The sequence below is a fragment of the Drosophila rhopaloa genome, unplaced genomic scaffold (assembly GCF_018152115.1).
Source record: "Drosophila rhopaloa isolate 14029-0021.01 unplaced genomic scaffold, ASM1815211v1 contig_115, whole genome shotgun sequence".
Taxonomy (NCBI): domain Eukaryota; kingdom Metazoa; phylum Arthropoda; class Insecta; order Diptera; family Drosophilidae; genus Drosophila; species Drosophila rhopaloa.
The window spans coordinates 1,569,733-1,578,418 of NW_025334990.1; the positions used below are offsets into that span (position 1 = coordinate 1,569,733).

An 8,686-nucleotide genomic window follows, 5' to 3' on the forward strand; every position below is an offset into this window, starting at 1 on the left:
AACTTTATATAACCTTATTTATTTATTATTGCTTAAATTGTTCGCTTTTCAATGCGTTTTTTATCGGAATATTGAAACATTTGTAGTAGGTAGCTTTACTTTTTTGTTATATATATATTATTTTCTTTGTATTGCAATGTATGCGTTTTCAAAATATAAATTTTTGTAAGTAATGGAAACGATACAAAACTCCTAAGTCCAAACTTTGCAGCTTAATTGTTTGCAATTCTTTTGACACACTATTTTTATTTGCCGTTTATTTGCAGAATAACATTTTCAAATTTCTATTAATATTAATGGAAGTTTAATGACGCAAGAATAGTTTATTGTGAACAATTCATGTTGTATTATTTTAAATGTATATTTTTAATATACTGCTTTTACAAAGCTCATACATTTTTTATGTTCTTCCCAAATCATTAGGCAGTAAATTGCTCTCAAATTACGAGTTTTCCACTTCTAATCCGATAGTAAATTATCCTGAAATGTGCTTGTGTAAATGGCACACTAGAAATAGGCAGCGCACCACACATTTGTTCCTTTCTCCGCCCCCTCGCACCTTCGCTCCGGCATTAGCTGACAATAAAATATGTAAATGGCTGCCGAATAAATCGCAGCAACTTCTGACACGCCGAAAAAGTGGAAAAGGGGATTCCGGGAGTGGTAAGAGGAGATCAGGCTGGCAGACAAGAGTCAAACAAGCAGAAACCGAGCGACATTTTCGTAATGCGAAAAGGTAACAGACGAAATCCATCAGTCCATAACGAAAGTCCCGTTGTGTGTGTGTGTGTGAGTATCAGCCGCCCCTCCCCTTCCCGGAATCCCGCCCCCCGCAAACTACCGCCCCAAATGATGAGTTGCGATTACACACATAAATACGCAATTCGCTTAAGTACGTTGGCCGGGGGCAATGGGGTGAGGGAGAGGGGTAAGGAGAGGGGCGGGAGCGGAAGAGTTGGGCTGAAGCAGCGCTTCTGCGGTCTCTGTTCCGCCATGTGCGTCATGACCCGGCTTCTGTTACCACTTACACACACTGCCTCACACACAGTTGCGGTTAAATCGAAAGTAATACATATTATTAAATTTAAAAAAAATTAAAAAGTAGGACTTTGTTAAAAAATACTTCAAGAAAATATTATTAAATAACTGTCGGTACGCTATAAATACATAAATAGTAAGGACCATTTCTTGGCTTCATAAGAAGCTTAATGACAGCTTTAACAAGAACACGTTTTAAACGTATTACCCATTTAATTGTAATGTAGCGTAAAAAACACGTTTAAATGGTATATTTAACCCTTTTAAATGCTTAAAAATAGGAGGACCCCTAGGCCCATATCTATAATGTATATCAAATCTTGAATGCATTTTCAGCAAAATCGATTGTTTGTAAAGGCTAGTGGACAGTCCCTTTATAAACCGTTTCGGGCTTTCATCACTATTATTTCGCCGACAGCTGTATTTATTAGCAATTCAATGTGGAAAAGCGCCGACACACATACACACGGACAGACAGACAAACACACCCCACCCACACACTGGGACATACACAACAATGGCAACAATAATGCGAATTGATGAAGCGTGAAGGATTTCGAAGGCAATTTTCAGGAGAGGATTACGCCTGCATATCATCACTCTGCACACGCACAGATTAGGTTGGGTCGCTTGCAGGGCGCCGAAAAACGGCGGCCAGCCTTATCATATGTGAACATCACTGAACGCACCCCAAAGGGATTAAGTACCCGCCCAGTTGGCACTTCCTTTGTTTGTCCTTCATTGGGCGTTGTGGTCCTGCCAGGGTTATTTTAATTTTAAATTACAATTACTTTTTAATGATATTTAAATTGGCATTGAAGTAAATCACGCTTCAATGGCCAAGGAAATTAATAATGCGATAATAAAACAAGCGAAGTGGACAATCTATCAAGGGAAGCAGGGAATTGTATTGCATGCAAATTAATTTCGGGAATGTTTTCCTTCTTGAAAGGTATTTAAATGGAATTAATTACGAATAATGTTCTATACATTTTAATGTGGCAAAACAACCACATTATTGAATTAAAATGAGGCTTTTAAAACAACATGCGTATTTATTTATTTGCTATCATCCAAGCAGAAACTGCACAGCAAACGAATTTTTCAAATGAAAAGGGTTAAACCAAAAATGGCGTAAAATAATAAAAAGTGAAAAAACCGCACCGAGCAAAACTCAATTGCGGCAAAATAACTAAAATTGCTTTGTCAGGGTAAAAGCGAATTTCTCTGCAATGGGGGCGGTAAATATTTAGCCTCCGCCTCAAATACAAAAGAGGGGAGTGGCAGAAAGCCAAACTCTTTTGAACCGTGTATCGCATGCGTGTGTGTGTGTGCGTCGTGTCGCGGGATAATTCAGACACAAAAAAACTTTGATTCTATATGCAAACAATAAGGGAAGCTGGCAAAGGGACGATTTGCATGCGGAGAGGAGCTGGCTGGGATGTGTGTCAAATAAACATATTTGGCCCACATCCCCCTCCACAGAGGGGGGAGAATTTCCACCTCTTCCAAAGGCAGTTGGCAGGCATAAAATATCTGCAAAGCGCATTTAAGCCGTGCCACACAATAAAAATAAATAAAGAAAAGCAGCGAACAAAAAGCGCACCGAGACCTAACGATTTCTGCGGAACGAGGGCAGCCCTCCTGGAGGAGGTGAGTGGTCGGTGGGTGGTTTGTAAGCTGAGGGTGGGCCAGGTAGCACATGCAAGCCAAAAACATAATAATAATAAATATTCAGTTCAGTTCAGTGTTCAGTTTCCGTTTATCCAACCTCAAAGATAAAGCAGCTGCGGGTGTACCCTGTTTATATGCAATTTTTTTTCAGAAAAGTCAATTATAGATATAGATTAGATGGAACAAAAAGTTTAAAGATTTTAATTTCAGTCAAATTTAATATTCCCAATTTTTGTTACGATATTATTATTTAATAATATTCCTCCTAAGGTTTCTATTCTAAAAGATCAATCTATGCAAGCACAGTCGTTTAATATCATGTTAAGGAGACTATATTTTCAATTATAAATAATTATCAATAATACAGGGTATTTTTAAAGAAATCCTCTCGCTTCATTGTGGAGATTTTTTGCACAGAACTCGCATGAATGAAAATGCGATATGAATGAATAAAAACCCGAACTACAGCAAGAGAAAAAAATGCTTCGCCCACATGTGCACAGGAAAATGCAGTAGTGTGTATGTGTGTGTGGGAGAAAGGGAAGGAAGAAAATAAGGAAAGAGAAAGTGAAGATGAAAGAGGGGTGGGGGATAAAGGAAGAGGAATCTGCCCGCAAGTAAGTAAACCAAATCCGAATGAACAGGGATTTGCATTCATAAAATATATCGCATGTGAGCAGAGCGGAGACATCCTCGCTTATCCTTCTTTTTAGTGTCTTCTCTCTCTCTCTCTCTCTCTTTCCCTCTATCCCCGTCTCTTTCGCCAGCAGGCCCTGCAGGTATTGCTAGTCGCAAATGGAGGTCATGACTGTGTGTGTTAGCGTCTTTGTGTGTGCTTTCTGTGCAAATTATGCAAATCGCAAGCATGAAAAACAAATATTAAACTTTTCACGAGAAAAAAAGATTCAAAAATTAAATAAAATTTTACAAAAGACATAAAAACCAAACGGTTGCCCTAACACGCACACAGAGCAAACCACACACAGTGACACATAAGTGGGTTGACTGCATGACAAACGTGGAAATGGGAGGTCGCCCTCTCAAGGAATGGAAAGGAAAGGGATCCCAATCCCACACATAAAGTCAAGCTTCCCTAAAGTGATTTTGTTGGAAATAAAATCAAATTAAGAGGCAAAAGACAATTTAATGGGTTTTAGTTATGGGTTATAGACTACATACTTTTAAACATTATTTTATTGCAAGGAGCATAAGATCCCGCTGAGAAAAATATTTAACACGAAATAACTAAGATATCCATTAGACATAACAATCATGGCGTGCTTCCTTTATTAGCAAATCTACATTGGGTTGCTGTTCGGTTTAAGAAAGTTGTACTGTATATTTAGATGACTCCCGCGTAATGATTGTACTTACACATGTATGCATGACCTACCATTACCCTGTCATCTGTAAATACTGCTCTCCTTTCCCCCTTTAAAATTCGCCTGACAAAAGTTGGCAACTCACTCGAAAAAAGCTGAAGCAAACAAACAGACGCAAATTTTGTTCTCTCTTATTATTTTTATACCCGTTACTCGTAGAGTAAAAGGGTATACTGTATTCGTGCAAAAGTATGTAACAGCTAGAAGGAAGCGTTTCCGACCCTATAAAGTATATATATTCTTGATCAGGATCACTAGCCGAGTCGATCTAGCCATGTCCGTCTGTCCGTCTGTCTGTCCGTCTGTCCGTCTGTCCGTCTGTCCGTCTGTCTGTCCGTATGAACGCTGAGATCTCGGAAACTATAAAAGCTAGAAGATTGGCATTTTGCAAGCAGATTCTAGGAGTTCTTACGCAGCGCAAGTTTGTTTCAAAATGGTGCCACGCCCCCTTTAACGCCCACAATCGCTTATATAAGATTTTAAAAATTTAAATATTTCGGAAAAGTAAAAATGCAGTTTTATTGTGTTTATCAATACCTATCGAAATGTAGAAGAAATTTTTCAAATCGGACCATTCGTTAAAAAGTTATGCGTGATCAAAGTTTCTATCTCCATCTCCCTCGCACTCCCTTTACCTGAGTAACGGGTATCTGATAGTCGGGTCACCCGACTATAGCGTTTTCTCTTGTTTTTTTTTGAAAAGCGCGCGTGGACAATAGTGTGCATAGGCAGAGGGATGTGTTAGCAAAGGGGGTTGGGTGGACGGCGAGGGGTTCTGGGCGCGGCTGTCTGCACGTGTGTGTGAGCTCTGGAGCAACTAGTTGTGGGCCGGGCCCATTTCATTTTGGGCCGGCCAAAAAGCGTCGCAAAAATATCTGTAAACACGCAGCTGGCTTTAAGCGCCCGCACACCCTGAAAACCCCCTCAACCTACCCTCTCGAGAGCCAGGCGCGTTAAATAAAATCTCGCACGCTTCGTTTGGACATGAAAAAAACACGTTTCTCCTACCACCACCCACTCTCTCTTTGCTGCCTCAGTGAAATGTAAAACAAATTAGAAAATAGGTTTGTCAACATCAGGCAGCCGGTTTCAAAACTCAAAATGTGGGCGCACATGCCACACCCGGTGAAAAGTTGGGTTTTAGTTTCCAGGAAGGATTTACAGTGCTTCATATGCACAAATTTATATGCTAACAGTGAAATTGTTTGAGAGATCTTTTGGAAAATCCCAGACGGTTTGTGTTTAAAGATCTTATACAGTTTGTGTCTAAATCCTAACACTATATTGTGTGTTCCAGAAATTCTCTCAGATAAAACTAGAAGAACTAGAATGGATTTAGAAACTTTCAAATGCTATGTATATAACTACTCCAAATTTCTTTACTTTTTTTATACACTAAAAATGTTTATTTAAAAAGGTGCATCAAAATATAACATCAACTTATTCAGCTTCAACTGATTAACATAGCGAAATTCCTGAAATCAACAACACATATCCTCTATCCCAAGATTTGAGTCACAAAAAAAATGTCCAGACTAATTCATCTGTTCATTCGCCCAAACAATATTGTAAATGGCTTGTCAATCAAGTCGAGTTCATTAAACGGTTGGCAACGTTTTTGACGTCATAAGAGTTACACGCACTCGGCCAAAACGGAGCGTGATAAATGTTTGAAACAAAAGTGTTACTGACCTCACATTACACGTAAAAAACGTGCAGGTTCAAAAACTCATATTCTTTTTTTCGGGGGTGCTAAGCGCGAGGGAGAAAGACATAAGACAGAGTGAGAGGGAGATGGTTATATAGAGCGAGACTAGTAGCAAAGGGAAAGGAGATAGCAAGTTTGGGGCATCGAAGTTCGTCGCTAGTCTGCCTCGCTTCACTTTTCACACTTTTCGTTTTCGTTGCGTTGGAATTTCTAAAAACCCAAACTAACAGATCCAGATAGAACGAGCGAAAGAGATGGCTGCGCCCTGGGAGAGGAAGACGGGGATAGGGGCTGGCATTCCTGGTTGCCAAGGCAACAAAACCAACCCAGCAGCGATCGCTGGAATGCAGCAGCTACAACAACTACAAAAACAAGACTTGAAACTAAAAAAAAACTGGCTTTGTTGCTTTTTTACAACTTTTTGTTGTTTCTGCTTGTTTGCTGCACAGTGAAAAACGTGAAAAAAATGGTTCACATCCATTAAACATTTGTCGTTAGAAAATATATCTGTTATTAAAAATGTATTAGCTTAAACTTTTTAAATAATTTATTTTACAAATATTTAATATTTATTTCCTATCCTTCCATTGTCAAAGGGGTAATTCCGTTTACAAATATGTTTAATTAATTGAGATAACATATAAATCAATTCACCATTATTTTGGTTTTCACTTTAAACACACTTTTTTATGTTAAGAGTTGCACTAATTCGTTAAAAGCTATATATTATACCAACTGCAAGATATTATAATTCTAGAGTGCCTTATTCAAAACCACTTATTAAAGTAAGATAAATGTGGTCTTATTTATTTTGATAAGAAATAAATAGCATAAAGTTTCGTATCAACTGATCTTTTTTGTAGCAAAACATTTTAAAATTGTGTAATTCCCCATAACTGTAAGTTTCTGAATGTCCAATATTAATTCAAGAATCTCAATTAAAACTTAAAAATACATCTTAAAAAGATAACAAATTCTATAACTCCAAGTTCTCTACAACTCAAACTTGTTTATTGACGTATGTATTAAAATAAATAAAAAGTTCAAATTAAGCTAGTTCTTCAAATATAAGCTCTCTAACAATACTACTAAGCGACAGATCGTCACCCAACCAATACAAATGCAGATAAGTTTTTCGCTGTGTGTTTTTAGTTAAGGGGAACACGTTTATAAGCGATCAAAGGAGGGGGATCGCAAGGGGTGCGGGCCTGTTGACTTGGCTTTTCAATTGGAAATGGACTTGGGGCCTGAGAATGGGCCTGGCTTCGAATCGGCGGTGTGCACATTTGTGTGGGTTTTCGGGGATGCTTTTGTGGACTGTGCGGATTGGTTTGGCTGGGCTGAAAAATGCTAAACCGGAATGTGGCTCATTCAGTGAAAAGAGCATAATAACGATCGCCGTAGCCGCAACATGATCATGATCGCGATGACGACGACGGTGGCGATCGAAAGCCAAGCGCTGGAATCGTCGTCGTAACTTGAGGCCGGCAATCTAAGCGCTGGGCTTCGTCGTTGTTGCTTGTTTTTCTGGTTTGCCAATTGCGCCAGATTTGCGTTTTTTTTCTTCTTTTTTCGTTGTTGTTCTTGTCGGTTTTATTTTTGTAGTTTCAAAAAAAAATGTCGCCAATGGATCAGAGGAAAACAGAGCGTGTACAGTTGCAGCATCATCGGCCAATTTGGAGGCCAACCAGCCGCCTGTGCTCCTCCCCCTTTTCGGAAAATTCCCACAAGCCAACGGCTGGAAAAAGAATCACGTTTATACCGTTTTGTACTGATTTTTCAGTTCCCTCTTCTCATTGTCATTATCTGGTCTTTCTCTTTCCACCTCGGCGTTTTCAAGTGCAATTTTGAAATGCCACAAACACACACACTGAAGCACACTCCATGCACACAGATACCATGCTCATTAAATATTTTTGCTGTTGAATAATTTTTCTTCTTTCGTGGAGAGGGTGGGGAGGGGGGAGAGTGAAAAGAAAAGAAAAACTTCAAGTTCACCTCACCTTGTCTGCACCTTGCGCTGCTTCTGTTGCTGCTGTTGTTGTTGTTGCTTATTCTGCTGCTGTTTAATTGCACCTTAAAGTGAATTAATCACCATTTACACTGCCGCTTCTTCTTCTTCTGCTTGATATGGCCTTTTGTATCACGCAACTTTTTTGCATACTTTTAACTGGCTTTCTTTCATTCAATTCACATAGCTGCTTCTTTTGCCTTTGTAATTAATTGAATATACACTCGCACACACATTCACTCTTGGCAAGGCACTCACTCACACACACATACGCAGAGGGAGCGAGATGGAGCACGCGGGTTTTCCTTTGGGAAAAACACGTCTGGCGACAGGTAAGCGCGTTGAGCAACTGACGCCGACGCCGACTCTTTCGACGGCTTCGCTTTGGGCCACGCTCAGCGCAATAAACTTAAACCCAAACATACTCTCTCGCGGATCTCCCGCACCAGCTATCCATCTCTTTCTGGCCGCCCCAGCTGGCGTCCCGCTTGCACCTGCGCACTTGTTGCGGCGGTGGTGATCGGGCCAAAATACGTTACGAAGCACCGTTTGAATTTTACCTGTGACGCGCACAAAACGAGGGTGAGAGCAAGAGCACTCACCTGGAGAGCAAGAAACTCCACGAAAGAGAGAGAATCGTAGAGAGAATGAAATCCGAGAGACCGTAATTTACCTGTGCCTAACTGCACCGAAAAAAATAATGTAAGATATAGGAGACTAGTTTGAACGTTAATACCTAAATTTATAGTAACTGGTTCATTTTCAAATAAAGAAGTATAAATATTAATAAGGAATGAATTAACATTCCACCTACTAAGATCGTATCATAATAAAATAGTATTTTAATATTTCCTAATATTTTTTATTAAACGA

General features: G+C 39.5%; 1 protein-coding gene across 1 annotated transcript in view; it reads right to left on the bottom strand.

The window, feature by feature from the left end:
- Positions 1-8,150, bottom strand: part of LOC108048591 (apoptosis-stimulating of p53 protein 2) — a 37,172-nt gene extending 29,022 nt beyond the window's left edge. The window contains exon 1 of the mRNA XM_017129361.2: positions 7,806-8,150. The gene's annotated coding sequence lies outside the window, so the exon portion shown is untranslated. The remainder of the gene's footprint in view (positions 1-7,805) is intronic.
- Between the last annotated feature and the right edge of the window lie 536 nt (positions 8,151-8,686).